An 18,619-nucleotide genomic window follows, 5' to 3' on the forward strand; every position below is an offset into this window, starting at 1 on the left:
TGGCTGATACATGGACCATGTTTCCTAGGCTGAGCCTTCAGAAATCATGTACGTTTATAAGTCCCAGGATTAACTTGATCAATTTTGCATTGGATGGATGTTTTTTTAGGGGGCGAGGAATTATATTTCAAATGTTAAGGGGCTTTATAGTTTGTGACTTTCATCTACACCACAGAATATGAGGTATATGCCATGACTAAGGACAACATGTGTAGGCATGTCTTGTACTACTCGCACTGATCTGTTTTTAGATGCCCTAATAAAGAAAGGACATATCTTTCCTTGTGGATTATAATCTGTGACCAAAGTGGAGCAGACTGTACACATTTCAACTTGTGGAAAGTTGCATTGCAGTGTAAAAGGAACATGGTGAGCTGAATTGTTTCCAAAGTTTGAAGAATCAAAGCATTAAACATGTTTGGATGTATGTCACCTGCAGTGTTGGACTGGAGTGCCTAGGGCCCACCAGTAAGGTATGTCCTGGGGAGAAGAGGACACTGGCAGCTTTCCTCTATACCTAGAAGTCATCTCAGCTCTGATTGTGTCTATAAGAATAAACTGGGGAGTTTATTTAATAATATATCAAGTTTTTTTTATATTAACATAGGCTGTTTGAGGTGCTGTACATGGAATATACAGTATGTATGTAGTGCAGTAGGTCTACTGTGTTATGTGCCACTTGTGCAGGGGGTGGAAGACTAGGGGCCCACCTTGCTCAGGGGCCCACCGGGGGGTTCACCTGTACCCCTGTGGGCCAGTCAGAGCCTGGTCACCTGTTAAGGGTTTTTAAAGTCTAAGAAGACAACTCCATGAATGGTTTTAGTCTGCTTATATTTATATTGACATGCAAAATGGCTAGGAATGCTACAGTGTCAGGGACCTTTAGAACAGGCCATTGACTAGGCCAATTACCAGGAATAAACATTTGAATGAATGCTTATTCCAAAAAATTGGCCACTGTAAATCACCTGACAAAAGAGTAAAGGGCTCGTTCAATGATCACATTTTTCATGTGTACCTAAAATCCTTGTTGGTCACCAGCACATTGATCAGTTTAAACAAAAGATGTGCTGCCAACTGAGACAAAAAATCATCCTTTAACTTTGATTTGGGCAGAATGCAAGTCCAATCGACCTATATATATATCATCGATCCCTACTGCCACATCTGACCAGGATGATAAGAATAATGCAGCGAAAGATCTGATTTGGTCATAAGAAATCTATTACTTCTGCAGTACTTCTCTAATTTTAAAGTTTTGAGCTATTACTAGATACCTGCCCTTTGGAAACCTCACAACTAAAGCCAGATAGGAGAACATTTGAAGGCTTAAGAGACAAGCGCCGAAATGATTGATCATGAACTCACTTTAAGCAGCAAACTAAGGCTACTTTCACACCTGCGTTCAGGTGTCCGCTCGTGAGCTCCGTTTGAAGGGGCTCACGAGCGCAGCCGTCCGGCCCTAATGCATTCTCAATGGAGGCGGATCCACTGAGAATGCATCCGCCTGCCAGCGTTCAGCCTCCGCTCCGCTCAGTGAGCGGACACCTGAACGCTGCTTGCAGCGTTCGGGTGTCCGCCTGGCCGTGCGGAGGCGAGCGGATCCGTCCAGACTTATAATGGAAGTCAATGGGGACGGATCCGCTTGAAGATGACACTATATGGCTCAATCTTCAAGCGGATCCGTCCCCCATTGACTTTCAATGTAAAGTCTGAACGGATCCGCTCAGGCTACTTTCACACTTAGAAATTTTTCTAAGTTATAATGCAGACGGATCCGTTCTGAACGGATGCAAACGTCTGCATTATAGGAGCGGATCCGTCTGATGAAACATCAGACGGACCCGCTCCGAACGCTAGTGTGAAAGTAGCCTAAGGCTAAATTCTCAAGACCATGAAAATAATGGCCATTAAAAATGGTAAAACAGTGCATTTTTATTGGCCTTTTCATGAATGCTGTTTCTGAAAAACAGCCCCATTACATTGTATGGCTGCTGTCTGGACAAAATAGGACATGTCCTATTTTTTGATGGCAGATATTAATGGTCTGCCATGTAAATACACCCACAGACTGCTATGGTTCTGAATAGTGTTGAGAAAATTGAAAAATTTGATTTGTCGCAAAGCTGAATTTCTTCATGATTCATGGTAATGAGTTGATTTTACCTAAAATGTGTAAAACACACAATAAAAACATACTTAGCTCATCCATTTGAGCACAAGGAGCTGGCCGCCGTCATCTTGATTGAAGATCTTGCACAAAATCCCATGCGCGGTGACGTATGACAGCCCCATGCCGGGCGACTTAATGATGTCATCGGGGGCCATGCGAGATTTCGCACTAGATCTTCAATCAAGATGGCTCTTCACAATCAAATGGATGAGGGTAAGGCTACATGGTCGTATGTGTTTTGCGGTCTGCAAATTGCGGATCCGCCCAAAAAAAAAACTGATAACATCTTTATGTCATCTGTTTTAATTTTTTTGCAGATCCATTTTTTTTGCGGGACTATGGAACAGACACAGTGTGCTGTCCGCATTTTTTGCGGACCCTTTGAAATGAATGAGAACGCATCCTATCCGCAAAAAAAAACGGAATGGACATTGAAGTAACAACGTTCTTGTGCATGTAGCCCAAGTATGATCTTATTATTATAATATTTTTTTATTTCACACCGGATTATGGCTATCAGATGCTGCAATCATGTATAAACGCTGCATCTAAGGGGTACAATCATGGGGGGGGGGGCATAGCAATCGCCGCTCACTGTTATTGCACCCATTACTTACATAGACCTAAAATTTGTATTTATGTGCTGATTAGCCACCTCTGTTTAACCACCTCCGGACCGCTGTACGCACAGACGCGTCCTGGAGGTGGTTGATTCATTCCTCCTGGACGCGCCGGCGCGTCATCTCGCGAGACGCGAGATTTCGGTCACAGCCGGCCCGCGCATGCGCATCGCGGGCCGGCAAAAGTTAGAGGAGTATTTCATCAGCAACCTGCCAGCCAATGATCGTCGCTGGCAGGTTGCTGATTTTTAAAAAATCGAATCACAAGCCAGATAACAGATCATATTAGTAAATATGATCTGTTATATGGCTTCTCTGCTTCTCTGCTGGTCCTTTTCGTCGGTTGGATCCAGCAGAGAAGCAGACATCACTGTGAGTACACACCAAACACTGCCCTTAGCCCCTGATCACCATCCATCACCCCCATCATCCAAATTAACCCCTTGATCGCCCCCTGTCAATCACTTAGTGAAAGACAAAAAGTGATCAGTGTAAACTGACACTTTTTTTTTTCACTAGTATTGGCTGTTAGGTTTTAGGGATAGTTTAGGCCCCTTGGTTAGGTAGTTAGCGTCAGTTAGCGCCCACCCCACCGCACCGCAGTCACTTTTATTCGCTGTTTAGCGTATCGCTAATCAGCATTTGTACTTTTATAGTATCTGTAAGTGATCAAAACTGATCACGGTCAGATCTATAATAGTATTAGTGTCACTTTAGTTCGCCCTCCACCCAAAACGCAGTGTTTGCCCGATCAGGCCTGATCGGTCGCCCACACGTGCGTTCACCCACGCCCGCCCCACCGCAGTGACAAAAAAATTATTTTTTTTGATCACTGCACATTCACTTTACACGCTCTGCGGCGATAAAAAAATCAGTTTTGATATTTTTTATCAACCGCAGCGGCCTCCGGTACTTCGCTAGCCTCCCCTTTGTAAGACAGGCTTGCTTTTTTTCTTGGGTAGTCTCAGGGAATACCCCTAAATTTAGTAGTCCAAATGTCAAACAGGGGGTATTCTTCTGAAGAGGCCTACAGGATTCTGACCCAGTCGGATGAGGAGTGGGAACCCTCATCTGATGAATCTAGCGGGTCAGAATATGAACCTGTAGAAAGCAGTGGCTCTCTGACCCAAAGTTCGGACGAGGAGGTTGAGGTCCCTGGCAGCACCAGGCGTACCCGGCCCCGTGTCGCTAGACCACAGGTTATGCAGGATCCGCTTCAAGAGCAGCAGAGTGGGGCTGTCGCTGCCGGATCACGTGGTGAGGCATACACCAGCAGCGCAGCCCTTCCTGGACCTAGTACCAGCACTGCCGTACAACATGGTGAAGTAGCGAGCACCAGAAGGGCAGTTGAAGCTGGTACGGTGGCACGTGCACTAGTTACCCCGTCGCAGCCACCGCACAGACAGGCCCGTAGAGCCCCTAGAATCCCTGAGGTGCTGGCAAACCCTGATTGGCAGTCACCAACTTCAGCCGCACCAGTAGTTCCCCCTTTCACCGCCCAGTCTGGAGTTCGGGTTGAGACGGCTCAGATCAGTACGGCCCTGGGATTTTTTGAGCTGTTCTTGACTGCGGAGCTCTTGGACTTAGTCGTGGCAGAGACCAACCAATATGCCACACAATTTATAACCGCAAACCCGGGAAGCTTTTATGCCCAGCCTTTCCGGTGGAAACCAGTCCAAGTTTCCGAACTTAAAATTTTTCTGGGCCTTCTCCTCAACATGGGCCTGACAAAAAAGCATGAATTGCGGTCATATTGGTCAACGCACCCAATTCATCACATGCCCATGTTCTCTGCTGCTATGTCCAGGACACGATTTGAGGCCATCCTGCGTTTCCTGCACTTTAGCGACAACACCACCTCCCGTCCCAGAGGCCACCCAGCTTTTGACCGGCTCCACAAAATTCGGCCCCTCATAGACCATTTCAACCAGAAATTTGCAGATTTGTATACCCCTGAGCAAAACATCTGCGTAGACGAGTCCCTAATACATTTTACCGGGCGCCTTGGCTTCAAACAGTACATCCCAAGCAAGCGTGCCCGGTATGGGGTCAAATTGTATAAGCTCTGTGAAAGGGCCACAGGCTATACCCACAAATTTCGGATCTATGAGGGAAAAGATCAGACCCTGGAGCCGGTCGGTTGCCCTGACTACCTGGGGAGCAGTGGGAAGACAGTCTGGGACTTGGTGTCACCCTTATTCGGCAAGGGGTACCATCTTTATGTGGACAATTTTTACACAAGTGTGGCCCTCTTTAGGCATTTGTTTCTAGAACGGATTTGCGCCTGTGGCACCGCGCGAACTAGTCGCGTGGGCTTCCCCCAACGGCTTGTAACCACCCGTCTTGCAAGGGGGGAGAGGGCTGCCTTGTGTAACGAAGAACTGCTCGCGGTGAAATGGAGAGACAAGCGTGACGTTTACATGCTCTCCTCCATTCACGCAGACACGACAATACAAATTCAAAGGGCAACCCGTGTCATTGAAAAGCCCCTCTCAGTCCACGACTATAATGCGCTCATGGGAGGGGTGGACTTCAATGACCAGATGTTGGCTCCCTATTTAGTTTCCCGCAGAACCAGACGCTGGTATAAGAAGGTGTCTGTATATTTAATTCAATTGGCGCTCTACAATAGTTTTGTTCTCTACAGTAAGGCTGGGAGAACACGATTCTTCCTCAAATTCCAGGAAGAGATCATCGAGAACCTCCTTTACCCAGGAGGTTCCGTGGCCCCATCCACCAGTGTAGTTAGCCGTCTACACGAGCGACATTTCCCCAGTGTCGTTGCTGGTACCTCAACCCAACCGCCACCCCGAAAAAAATGTCGTGTCTGTAGCAGGAGTGGAATAAGGCGTGACACCCGCTATTTCTGTCCTGACTGTCCGGACCACCCTGCCCTATGCTTAGGAGAGTGTTTCCGGAAGTACCACACACAGGTACACCTAGCATAGGGATCACATCTCACCAGGACAGGCACACAGGGCTATTAGGGCCCTTTCTCTCACAGCTGCTGCAAACCTCTCCTTTCACCTGGGATAAAGTGCATAACGTACTTCGCCACATCTTTGGGCGATTTGCGCTTTGCACATTGTCCCATGGGGAAGGAGAGGTTTGTTCTATAAAGGTAAAAAAAACAAAACAAAAAAAAAATTACCGGTAAGTAAAAAAGTTAAAAAAGTTTAAAAAAGTTAATATGTTCTGTTCTAAAGTTAATAAAGTTATTGCTTTGCGGCCTGGTTTTTTCTTTTTTGTTTTGTTTTTTTTACCTTCCAGGTGGACCATCCGATCGACCAGCTGCAGCACTGATGTGCATTCGGACAGAAGCATTGCGCTGCTGTCAGATTACACGCAAGTCGGTGTATGCGGCGCTGCAAGACGAGATTTCTCCTCTGCAGTAAAAGATATGTTTGCCGAGGCATATGAGCTGAGGAGGTGGCGGTGTTCATATACTTTGGCAAACACTTTGTATATATAAAAAAAAAAATCCCGGCAATGATTTATTCATCCACATCGATTGATGTGAATGGAGAAATCTGGTTTGCCAGGGCATACGAGCTGAAGTGGGTATGGATGTTGGGCGGAGCTCCTATGTCCTGGCAGACGCCTTTCCCCTCCTTTTTTCTTTTTTTGGCCGAGATTTTTTCATCCACATTGATCGATGCGAATGAAGAAATCTGTGCCGTTCATTTTTTTCTTTCAGCCCAGAGGCTGAACGGAAAAAAAAAATCTCATTACCCGTATGCTCAATATAAGGAGAATAGCAGAAACTCCTAATGCTGGGCATACATGTAATGATTGCGGAGACCCTCAAATGCCAGGGCAGTACAAACACCCCACAAATAACACCATTTTGGAAAGAAGACACCCCAAGGTATTCGCTGAGGGGCATATTGAGTCCATGAAAGATTGAAATTTTTGTCCCAAGTTAGCGGAAAGGGAGACTTTGTGAGAACAAAATCAAAAAAATCAATTTCCGCTAACTTGTGCCAAATTTTTTTTTTTTCAATGAACTCGCCATGCCCCTCATTGAATACCTTGGGGTGTCTTCTTTTCAAAATGGGGTCACATGTGGGGTATTTATACTGCCCTGGCATTTTAGGGGCCCCAAAGCGTGAGAAGAAGTCTGGTATCCAAATGTCTAAAAATGCCCTGCTAAAAGGAATTTGGGCCCCTTTGCCCACCTAGGCTGCAAAAAAGTGTCACACATCTGGTATCTCCGTACTCAGGAGAAGTTGAGGAATGTGTTTTGGGGTGTCTTTTTACATATACCCATGCTGGGTGAGATAAATATCTTGGTCAAATGCAAACTTTGTATAAAAAAAATGGGAAAAGTTGTCTTTGCCAAGATATTTCTCTCACCCAGCATGGGTATATGTAAAATGACACCCCAAAACACATTCCCCACCTTCTCCTGAGTACGGAGATACCAGATGTGTGACACTTTTTTGCAGCCTAGGTGGGCAAAGGGGCCCACATTCCAAAGAGCACCTTTCGGATTTCACAGGTCATTTACCTACTTACCACACATTAGGGCCCCTGTAAAATGCCAGGGCAGTATAACTACCCCACAAGTGACCCCATTTTGGAAAGAAGACACCCCAAGGTATTCCGTGAGGGGCATGGCAAGTTCCTAGAATTTTTAATTTTTAGTCACAAGTTAGTGGAAAATGATGATTTTTTTTTTTTTTTTTTTTTCATACAAAGTCTCATATTCCACTAACTTGTGACAAAAAATAAAAACTTCCATGAACTCACTATGCCCATCAGCGAATACCTTGGGGTCTCTTCTTTCCAAAATGGGGTCACTTGTGGGGTAGTTATACTGCCCTGGCATTCTAGGGGCCCAAATGTGTGGTAAGGAGTTTGAAATCAAATTCAGTAAAAAATGACCTGTGAAATCCGAAAGGTGCTCTTTGGAATGTGGGCCCCTTTGCCCACCTAGGCTGCAAAAAAGTGTCACACATCTGGTATCTCCGTACTCAGGAGAAGTTGAGGAATGTGTTTGGGGTGTCTTTTTACATATACCCATGCTGGGTGAGATAAATATCTTGGTCAAATGCCAACTTTGTATAAAAAAATGGGAAAAGTTGTCTTTTGCCAAGATATTTCTCTCACCCAGCATGGGTATATATAAAATGACACCCCAAAACACATTCCCCACCTTCTCCTGAGTATGGAGATACCAGATGTGTGACACTTTTTTGCAGTCTAGGTGGGCAAAGGGGCCCATATTCCAAAGAGCACCTTTCGGATTTCACAGGTCAATTTTTACAGAATTTGATTTCAAACTCCTTACCACACATTTGGGCCCCTAGAATGCCAGGGCAGTATAACTACCCCACAAGTGACCCCATTTTGGAAAGAAGACACCCCAAGGTATTCCGTGAGGGGCATGGCGAGTTCCTAGAATTTTTTATTTTTTGTCACAAGTTAGTGGAAAATGATGATTTTTTTTTTTTTTTTTTTTTTCATACAAAGTCTCATATTCCACTAACTTGTGACAAAAAATAAAAACTTCCATGAACTCACTATGCCCATCAGCGAATACCTTGGGGTCTCTTATTTCCAAAATGGGGTCACTTGTGGGGTAGTTATACTGCCCTGGCATTCTAGGGGCCCAAATGTGTGGTAAGGAGTTTGAAATCAAATTCTGTAAAAATTGACCTGTGAAATCCGAAAGGTGCTCTTTGGAATATGGGCCCCTTTGCCCACCTAGGCTGCAAAAAAGTGTCACACATCTGATATCTCCGTACTCAGGAGAAGGTGGGGAATGTGTTTTGGGGTGTCATTTTATATATACCCATGCTGGGTGAGAGAAATATCTTGGCAAAAGACAACTTTTCCCATTTTTTTATACAAAGTTGGCATTTGACCAAGATATTTATCTCACCCAGCATGGGTATATGTAAAAAGACACCCCAAAACACATTCCTCAACTTCTCCTGAGTACGGAGATACCAGATGTGTGACACTTTTTTGCAGCCTAGGTGGGCAAAGGGGCCCACATTCCAAAGAGCACCTTTCGGATTTCACAGGTCATTTTTTACTGAATTTGATTTCAAACTCCTTACCACACATTTGGGCCCCTAGAATGCCAGGGCAGTATAACTACCCCACAAGTGACCCCATTTTGGAAAGAAGACACCCCAAGGTATTCCGTGAGCGGCATGGTTAGTTCCTAGAATTTTTTATTTTTTGTCACAAGTTAGTGGAAAATGATGATTTTTTTTTTTTTTTTTTTTTTCATACAAAGTCTCATATTCCACTAACTTGTGACAAAAAATAAAAACTTCCATGAACTCACTATGCCCATCAGCGAATACCTTGGGGTCTCTTCTTTCCAAAATGGGGTCACTTGTGGGGTAGTTATACTGCCCTGGCATTCTAGGGGCCCAAATGTGTGGTAAGGAGTTTGAAATCAAATTCTGTAAAAATTGACCTGTGAAATCCGAAAGGTGCTCTTTGGAATATGGGCCCCTTTGCCCACCTAGGCTGCAAAAAAGTGTCACACATCTGGTATCTCCGTACTCAGGAGAGGTTGAGGAATGTGTTTTGGGGTGTCTTTTTACATATACCCATGCTGGGTGAGATAAATATCTTGGTCAAATGCCAACTTTGTATAAAAAAATGGGAAAAGTTGTCTTTTGCCAAGATATTTCTCTCACCCAGCATGGGTATATATAAAATGACACCCCAAAACACATTCCCCACCTTCTCTTGAGTACGGAGATACCAGATGTGTGACACTTTTTTGCAGCCTAGGTGGGCAAAGGGGCCCATATTCCAAAGAGCACCTTTCGGATTTCACAGGTCAATTTTTACAGAATTTGATTTCAAACTCCTTACCACACATTTGGGCCCCTAGAATGCCAGGGCAGTATAACTACCCCACAAGTGACCCCATTTTGGAAAGAAGAGACCCCAAGGTATTCGCTGATGGGCATAGTGAGTTCATAGAACTTTTTATTTTTTGTCACAAGTTAGTGGAATATGAGACTTTGTAAGAAAAAAAAAAAAAAAAAAAAAATCATCATTTTCCGCTAACTTGTGACAAAAAATAAAAAGTTCTATGAACTCACTATGCCCATCAGTGAATACCTTAGGGTGTCTACTTTCAGAAATGGGGTCATTTGTGGGGTGTTTGTACTGTCTGGGCATTGTAGAACCTCAGGAAACATGACAGGTGCTCAGAAAGTCAGAGCTGCTTCAAAAAGCGGAAATTCACATTTTTGTACCATAGTTTGTAAACGCTATAACTTTTACCCAAACCATTTTTTTTTACCCAAACATTTTTTTTTTATCAAAGACATGTAGAACTATAAATTTAGAGCAAAATTTCTATATGGATGTCGTTTTTTTTGCAAAATTTTACACCTGAAAGTGAAAAATGTCATTTTTTTGCAAAAAAATCGTTAAATTTCGATTAATAACAAAAAAAGTAAAAATGTCAGCAGCAAAGAAATACCACCAAATGAAAGCTCTATTAGTGAGAAGAAAAGGAGGTAAAATTCATTTGGGTGGTAAGTTGCATGACCGAGCAATAAACGGTGAAAGTAGTGTAGGTCAGAAGTGTAAAAAGTGGCCTGGTCTTTCAGGGTGTTTAAGCACTGGGGGCTGAGGTGGTTAATTAATGGAAACCCTGTCCCAACTCTATCACCACTGAAAGAGTTTTTAGGTATTATAAAGAGGATTCCTAGTTCAAACTGGATACCAAGTAGTCCAAAATTTCTTTCTCACCTTATTCAACAGGATCAGTTTGACTATTTGGCAATACTTTGCCTGCAAATTAAGCAGCTTCTTAACAGGCAGATATACTGAAGCATATCTAAATGTTCTCACACTAATGTCTGATCTTTGTGACAGGAGTGTTTGAATTACAGTGTGTTGCCAGTATAACATCAGAGGATTGTTCATTATATGCCAGCTGAAATGCAAATTAGAAAGTGCTCTAGATGTCAATATGTCAATTTAAAGCCCAAAGGACAAAACTATTCTGAGTGGAAACACTTAAAATGTCAAAGTCATGTACCATTGCAATAACAACTGAACTGGCATTTTATACAGAAAATACAAAAATATTGACTTCTTATTGTTCTGCATTAGAGTTGTGCGAATTTTTCAAAAATTCGATTTGCCAGTTAGCCAAATTTTTGGGGAAAAATTTGTTTTGATCCGAATATATTTGCGGTGAATTCTGTTAAAAAATGCTATTTCCTGGCTGCTGAGAGCCTTTATAGTGGTGTAGAACACTGTGCCTTGTAGTAACACGCATAGGGAGTCTGCTTTGGTAGTGAAATAATACTGTGAGTCAGGTGACAGGTGTCGCTCTTAGATTCACTGCACACTTCACTTATTAGAGCAGTCAAGGGGGGCCAAAACTGACCAAATACCTCAAGTATGAACTCAGCCTTACAGGTTGATGTTAGCGTCAAGAAGAAGCACACTCCTTTTACACCGTTGCTAGCTGATTCCACATAGATGTCTACAGAATCTATTATATTAAACGAGTATACAAGTAGAGCCCCCCGGACAGAGTGGATGTCATGGTCTTACCTGCTTGCTGCTCTCCTTCGTTTGACATGTGCTGGCGGCCATCTTGGTTTCTTGTAGCCTTCCACCCTGCGGCTCCTCCTTCCCCTGGGAGGAGCTGGATGCCTAGCTCATATATATAGGAGGTCTGTGGCTTCAGTTCCTTGCTTGGTCCTCTTGTGTTCACATGCTTCTAAGACTGCTGCTGCTTCTGGTTCCTGATCCTGGCTTCGTCTGACTACCCTGCTGGTTCCTGATCCTGGCTTCGTCTGACTACCCTGCTGGTTCCTGATCCTGGCTTCGTCTGACTACCCTGCTGGTTCCTGATCCTGGCTTCGTCTGACTACCCTTCTGGTTCCTGACCTCTGGCTTCGCAAAGACTCTGCTCGGTTTCACCATCTGTTTGGACTTTTGCTTTACAGCTTTATTTTCAATAAAGCCTTCTTATTTTCATTTATCTCTTGTTGTACGTCTGGTTCATGGTTCCGTGACATTAGGACCAAGCCATGAATTCTGACGGTACAGGGCCGTCCTCGCTACCCACGCTGGTTGCCAGACTTGATCAGCAGGATCACCTGTTGGGTCGGTTCGCTGTGGCGTTGCAAACCCTGCTTGAACGCACGGCTCATTTCGCTCCCGTTGCCGATGGGTCGGTTGTCGCTCCTGGGCTCGCTCCTACTGCCGCTCCGGTTGTTGCGCCAGAGTCTACCCCGACACCTGTTGTTGCGCCTGCGGTGTTTCGGGGTATGACCGGTTCTGCCCCTCTTCCACAGCGCTTTGGGGGAGAGCCAACTCAGTGCCGAGGTTTCCTTAACCAGGTGGGCATTTATTTCGAGTTGCTGCCACATGCCTTTCCTACTGAGAGATCAAAGGTGGGCTTCTTGATCTCGCTGCTCTCGGACAAGGCCTTGGCCTGGGCCAGCCCTTTATGGGAGAACAACAATCCGGTGGTTGCCGAGTTTTCCGGTTTTGTTGTTTCTCTTCGGAAGGTATTCGATGTGCCGGCTCGTGCTGCCTCTGCTGCGAAGCTCCTTATGTCCATCAGACAGGGTTCACGATCCGTAGCTGAATACGCCATTGAGTTTCGTACCCTGGCAGCAGAGGTGGGCTGGAATAATGAGGCTCTGGTCGCTGCTTTCTCTCATGGTCTCTCGGATGCCTTGAAGGATGAGGTTGCAGCTAAGGACCTACCAGTTGAGCTCGAGTCTCTTATTTCTTTCCTGATTTTGATTGACACCAGACTCAGGGAGAGACCTTCCTTTAAGGAGAACCTGCGGAGGTTTTCTAACAGATTGGTGCCTACGTTTGCTGTCCCACCCGTGCCTCCCTCTCCTCCCACGCCTCCTGGGGATGAACCCATGCAGCTGGGGTTTGCTCGCCTGTCCGAGGGGGAGAGGGCACTCCGGAGACGCGAGGGCCGATGCATGTACTGTGGTCTCGGTGGGCATTTTCGGTTGGCATGTCCGAACCGTCCGGGAAACGCTCGTACCCTGAGATCCTGTCGGGGGCAGATCTTGGGTGGAGTCTCCTCGTCCCCGGTTTCCCGTGTTGACAAACCACTGATCACTGTTGTCCTCTCCTGGGTCGGGGGCTCGGTGACGACCCAGGCGTTGGTGGACTCTGGTGCTGGTGGTTTGTTCATTGATAGTGTGTTCGCTGCCGCCAATTCCATTCCTCTGCAGGCTCGAGGTTCCCCACTGGCTCTTGAGGCGATAGACGGCAGACCCCTTCTGCCGCCACACGTGACTCATGAGACCCTTCCAGTGGGGATAGCCATTGGTGCCGTTCACAGAGAGTCGGTCTGCCTCCAGGTTATTTCGTCTCCACACTACTCGGTGGTCTTGGGGTACCCCTGGCTCCAGAAGCATAATCCGACTTTCGATTGGAGATCGGTCGAGATCCTCTCGTGGTCACCGCAGTGTGGGGCTAGTTGCATCCATGGGTCTGTCAAGTTGCTGTGTACTTCCTCGGACTCTCTGTTGCCTCCTGAATACGAGGAGTACCGGGATGTATTCGATAAGGTGCGCGCGGTTGCCCTACCTCCGCACCGCCCATACGATTGTGCCATAGAGTTACAATCTGGTGCCGTTCCTCCTCGTGGCAAAGTCTATCCACTGTCGGTAGCGGAGAATGAGGCCATGGAGGAGTACGTGAGGGAGGCGCTTTCACGCGGACACATTCGCAAATCTTCGTCCCCGGCAGGGGCTGGATTTTTCTTTGTGAAAAAGAAGGGCGGTGAGTTGAGGCCTTGCATCGATTACAGGGGTCTCAATCGCATCACGATCAAGAACGCTTACCCGATACCCTTGATTTCCGAGCTGTTCGATCGCCTTAAAGGGGCCACGGTCTTTACCAAACTCGACCTGAGGGCGGCATATAACCTGGTAAGGATCAAGGCGGGCGATGAGTGGAAGACCGCGTTTAACACCAGGACCGGTCATTACGAATCCTTGGTTATGCCCTTTGGGTTGTGCAATGCGCCCGCAGTCTTTCAGGAATTCATCAACGATGTTTTCCGTGACCTGTTGCAGCAGTGTGTGGTAGTCTATTTGGATGACATCTTGGTATATTCTGAATCCATGGAGGCCCACATTCTGGATGTCAGACGAGTGTTGCAACGGTTACGAGAGAACAAGCTGTTCGGTAAGCTTGAGAAATGCGAATTTCACCGATCCCAGGTAACCTTCTTAGGTTACATCATTTCCGCTGAGGGGTTCTCCATGGATCCTGAGAAGGTTTCGGCTGTCTTACAGTGGCCCCAGCCCAGTGGTCTTCGTTCCCTGCAGCGCTTTTTGGGCTTCGCCAATTATTATCGGAAGTTCATCAGGGACTTTTCCATGCTGGCCAAGCCTCTCACGGATCTGACCAGGAAGGGCAGTAATTCCCAGGTCTGGCCGCTCGAGGCCATCCGAGCTTTTGAGGCCCTAAAGTCCGCCTTTGTGTCGGCTCCGATTCTGTCGCATCCCAACCCTGGGTTGCCCTTTGTCCTCGAGGTGGACGCGTCTGAGACGGGAGTAGGCGCCCTTCTGTCTCAGCGTAGAACACCAGAGGGTCCTCTGCTTCCTTGTGGGTTTTACTCCCGGAAACTGTCTTCCGCGGAGTGCAACTATCAGATTGGTGACAGGGAGTTATTGGCCATCGTGCAGGCCCTTAAAGAATGGAGGCACTTGCTCGAGGGTTCGGTGGTTCCGGTTCTCATCCTGACGGACCACAAGAATCTGACCTACCTTTCTGAGGCCAAGAGATTGACACCACGTCAGGCCAGATGGGCTCTGTTCTTGTCACGTTTTAATTACGTGGTCTCCTACCTACCCGGTTCCAAGAACATCAGGGCGGATGCCTTATCACGGCAGTACTCCGAGCTGTCCAGGGAGGAGTCGATTCCGACTTCGGTCATACCTCCGAATCAGATCCTGGCCGCCATTCGCACCAGCCTGACCTCTCCCCTGGGTGAGCAGATTTTGGCGGCTCAATCTGGTGCTCCCTCTGGGAGACCCAACGGCAGATGTTTTGTGCCTGAGGAGTTGCGCACTCGGTTGTTGCGAACCTACCATAACTCCAAGACCGCGGGGCATCCTGGAAAGAATCAGCTGTCCTGGGCTGTTTCACGTCTGTTCTGGTGGCCTTCCCTACGTTCCGACATCGCCGCATATGTAGCAGCATGCTCCGTTTGTGCTCAGAGTAAGTCCCCTCGGCACCTTCCGTTGGGCCTTCTGCAACCCATAGCCACCGGGGAGCGCCCATGGTCACACCTGGGGATGGATTTCATTGTGGACCTCCCTGCATCCCGAGGCCATACGGTCATTCTCATGATTGTGGATCAGTTTTCCAAAATGTGCCACTGTGTTCCTCTCAAGAAGTTACCCTCTGCACAAGAGTTGGCCACGATTTTTGCCAGGGAGGTCTTCCGGTTGCACGGTTTGCCTAAGGAGATTGTGTCGGATCGGGGGAGTCAGTTTGTGTCCAGGTTCTGGCGCGCCTTTTGCTCCCAGTTGGGGATTCATCTCTCCTTCTCCTCGGCCTACCACCCTCAGTCCAATGGGGCCGCAGAACGATCCAATCAGGCCTTGGAGCAATTCCTTCGTTGCTATGTCTCCGATCACCAAGACAATTGGGTTGACCTCCTGCCTTGGGCTGAGTTTGCCAGGAACACGGCGGTGAACTCTTCCTCTGGGACGTCTCCCTTCATGGCCAATTATGGGTTCCAACCTGCCGTGTTACCGGAGGTATTCTCTCCCCAGGATATTCCGGCTGTGGAGGATCACCTTTCCGTCCTACGTGCTTCTTGGGTACAGATCCAGAAGTCCCTTGAGGTCTCTGCGCAGCGCCAGAGACTCCAGGCTGATCGCAGACGAGCGCCTGCTCCTTCCTACCAGGTCGGAGACCGTGTATGGTTGTCCACCCGCAACCTCAACCTTCGAGTGCCCACTCCCAAGCTGGCGCCTCGCTTTGTTGGTCCCTTCCGAGTGCTTCGCAGGGTAAACCCGGTAGCCTATGCCCTTGCGCTTCCTCCTGGCATGCGGATCTCCAACGTGTTTCATGTCTCCCTGTTGAAGCCACTGGTGTGTAATCGTTTCACTTCCTCGGTTCCTCGGCCTCGTCCGGTCCAAGTGGGCAATCGTGAGGAATATGAGGTGAGCAATATCCTGGACTCACGCCTGGTCCGCGGTCGGTTGCAGTTTTTGGTCCATTGGCGTGGTTATGGTCCAGAGGAGCGTTCCTGGGTTCCCTCCGCAGATGTCCATACTCCTGCCTTGCTCCGAGCCTTCCACGCACGCTTCCCTCAGAAACCGTTTTGTGCTCCGCGGAGGAGGGGCCCTTGAGGGGGAGGTACTGTCATGGTCTTACCTGCTTGCTGCTCTCCTTCGTTTGACATGTGCTGGCGGCCATCTTGGTTTCTTGTAGCCTTCCACCCTGCGGCTCCTCCTTCCCCTGGGAGGAGCTGGATGCCTAGCTCATATATATAGGAGGTCTGTGGCTTCAGTTCCTTGCTTGGTCCTCTTGTGTTCACATGCTTCTAAGACTGCTGCTGCTTCTGGTTCCTGATCCTGGCTTCGTCTGACTACCCTGCTGGTTCCTGATCCTGGCTTCGTCTGACTACCCTGCTGGTTCCTGATCCTGGCTTCGTCTGACTACCCTGCTGGTTCCTGATCCTGGCTTCGTCTGACTACCCTTCTGGTTCCTGACCTCTGGCTTCGCAAAGACTCTGCTCGGTTTCACCATCTGTTTGGACTTTTGCTTTACAGCTTTATTTTCAATAAAGCCTTCTTATTTTCATTTATCTCTTGTTGTACGTCTGGTTCATGGTTCCGTGACAGTGGAGAGGGTTTCAGCAGTAAGTTTGTGTTGACGTCACTGAGTAATTTGCCCTTCCTCTGATCCGTAAAGAAACGGGAGTGGATCCAAAACAGAGATGACACGTGAATGGAATATTTGCATGTGTTTTGTACCCACTCCTACTTTTGGCCACCAAATCATCAGACAATTCTGATGGGACCATACAGGCTTTACAGCTACTACACAGACAGGATCTGTTGTGCGTCTCATTTTCCATTCTGACAGATAAGAAGAAAGGTCAAATAAATCATGATGTCAGCCAGGCCGAAAGGCAAAATAGTGGCCCAGTCATGAAGTGTGGAGGGTGGGAACTGCATGAGAAGTCCACAGAGTGGACATATGACATAGTGGTGAGATGGAAGCAGGATGAGGATACCATAGAGTGGCCCAATGACAGAGTTCTGGAGGTGGCGGCAGCATCAGGAGGCCACAGAGTGGCATGACAACGAAAGATTGTGGAGGTGGCAGCAGCATGAGGAGGCCACAGAGTAGCACGACGACGAGAGATTATAGAGGTGGCAGCAGCATGAGGAGGCCAAAGAGTGGCACGAAGACAAAGTGCGGAGGTGTCAGCAGCATGAAGAGGCCAGAGTAGCACGACGACGAGAGATTGTGGAGGTGGCAGCAGCATGAGGAGGCCACAGAGTGGCACAATTACAGAGTCTGAAGGTGGCGGCAGAATCAGGAGGCCACAGAGTGGCACAATGACCAAGTCTGAAATTAGCAGCAGTATGAGGAGGTTACCAAGTGGCACAATTATAGAGTCTGGAGTTGGCAGCAGCATGAGGAGACCACAGAGTGGCCCAATGACAGAGTGTGGAGGTGGCGGCAGCAGCATCAGAAGGAGGCCACCGAGTGGCACAATAACTGAGCCTGGAGGTGTCGGCAGCATCAGGAGGCCACAGAGTAGCACGACGACGAGAGATTGCGAAGGTGGCAGCAGCATGAGGAGGTCACAGAGTGGCACAAAGACAAAGTGTGGAGGTGTCATAAGCATGAGGAGGCCAGATTAGCATGATGATGAGAGATTGTGGAGGTGGCATCAGCATGAGGAGGCCACTAACTGGCACAATGACTGAGTATGGAGTTGGCAGCAGTATGAGTAGGCCACCGAGTGGCACAATGACAGAGTCTGGAGTTGGCGGCAGCAGCAGTATGAGTAGGCCACAGAGTGGCCAAATGACACAGTCTGAAGTTGGTGGCAGCATGAGGAGACCACAGTGTAGCCCACTGACAGAGTGTGGAGGTGGCGGCAGCAGCAGCATCAGGAGGAGGCCACAGAGTGGCACAGAGACCGAGTCTGGAGTTGGTGACAGTAGCAGCATCAGAAGGATGCCACAGAATAACAAGTTGACATAGTGTGGAGATGGCAGTAGCAGCAGCAACTTCAGGATACCACAGCGTGGCATGGTGACATAGTGTGGAGCTGGCAGTAGCAGCAGCAACATCAGGATACCACAGAGTGGCAAGGTGACATAGTGTGGCCTCCAGAGCAGACCCTGCATATCCAAAGTCACAGATCCCCTGATAAAGGTCGACACCGACTGAAACGTTGGGGTTGTACTGCTTAACTATTATATTGCTCGAATAATTGCTCTGGATGGAACAAAAAATGATGTATAAACTACTATGAATTAAAAATGATTAATTGATGAAATGCATATGGTGTGCCGTGGATTTCTCCTGTGAATCTATCAAACGTCTGTCCTCTACGAGCACCCACCATCTAGGGTGTGCAGATCTCATATTTTCTCATAGTGTGGAGATGGCAGAAGCAGCAGCATCAGGAGGATGCCACAGAATAACAAGTTGACATAGTGTGGAGATGGCAATAGCAGCAGCAACATCAGGATACCACAACGTGGCATGGTGACATAGTGTGGAGATGGCAGTAGCAGCAGCAACATCAGGATACCACAGAGTGGCAAGGTGATATAGTGTGAAGATGGCAGAAGCAGCAGCA

Source organism: Bufo bufo, chromosome 3 (assembly GCF_905171765.1).
Source record: "Bufo bufo chromosome 3, aBufBuf1.1, whole genome shotgun sequence".
Taxonomy (NCBI): domain Eukaryota; kingdom Metazoa; phylum Chordata; class Amphibia; order Anura; family Bufonidae; genus Bufo; species Bufo bufo.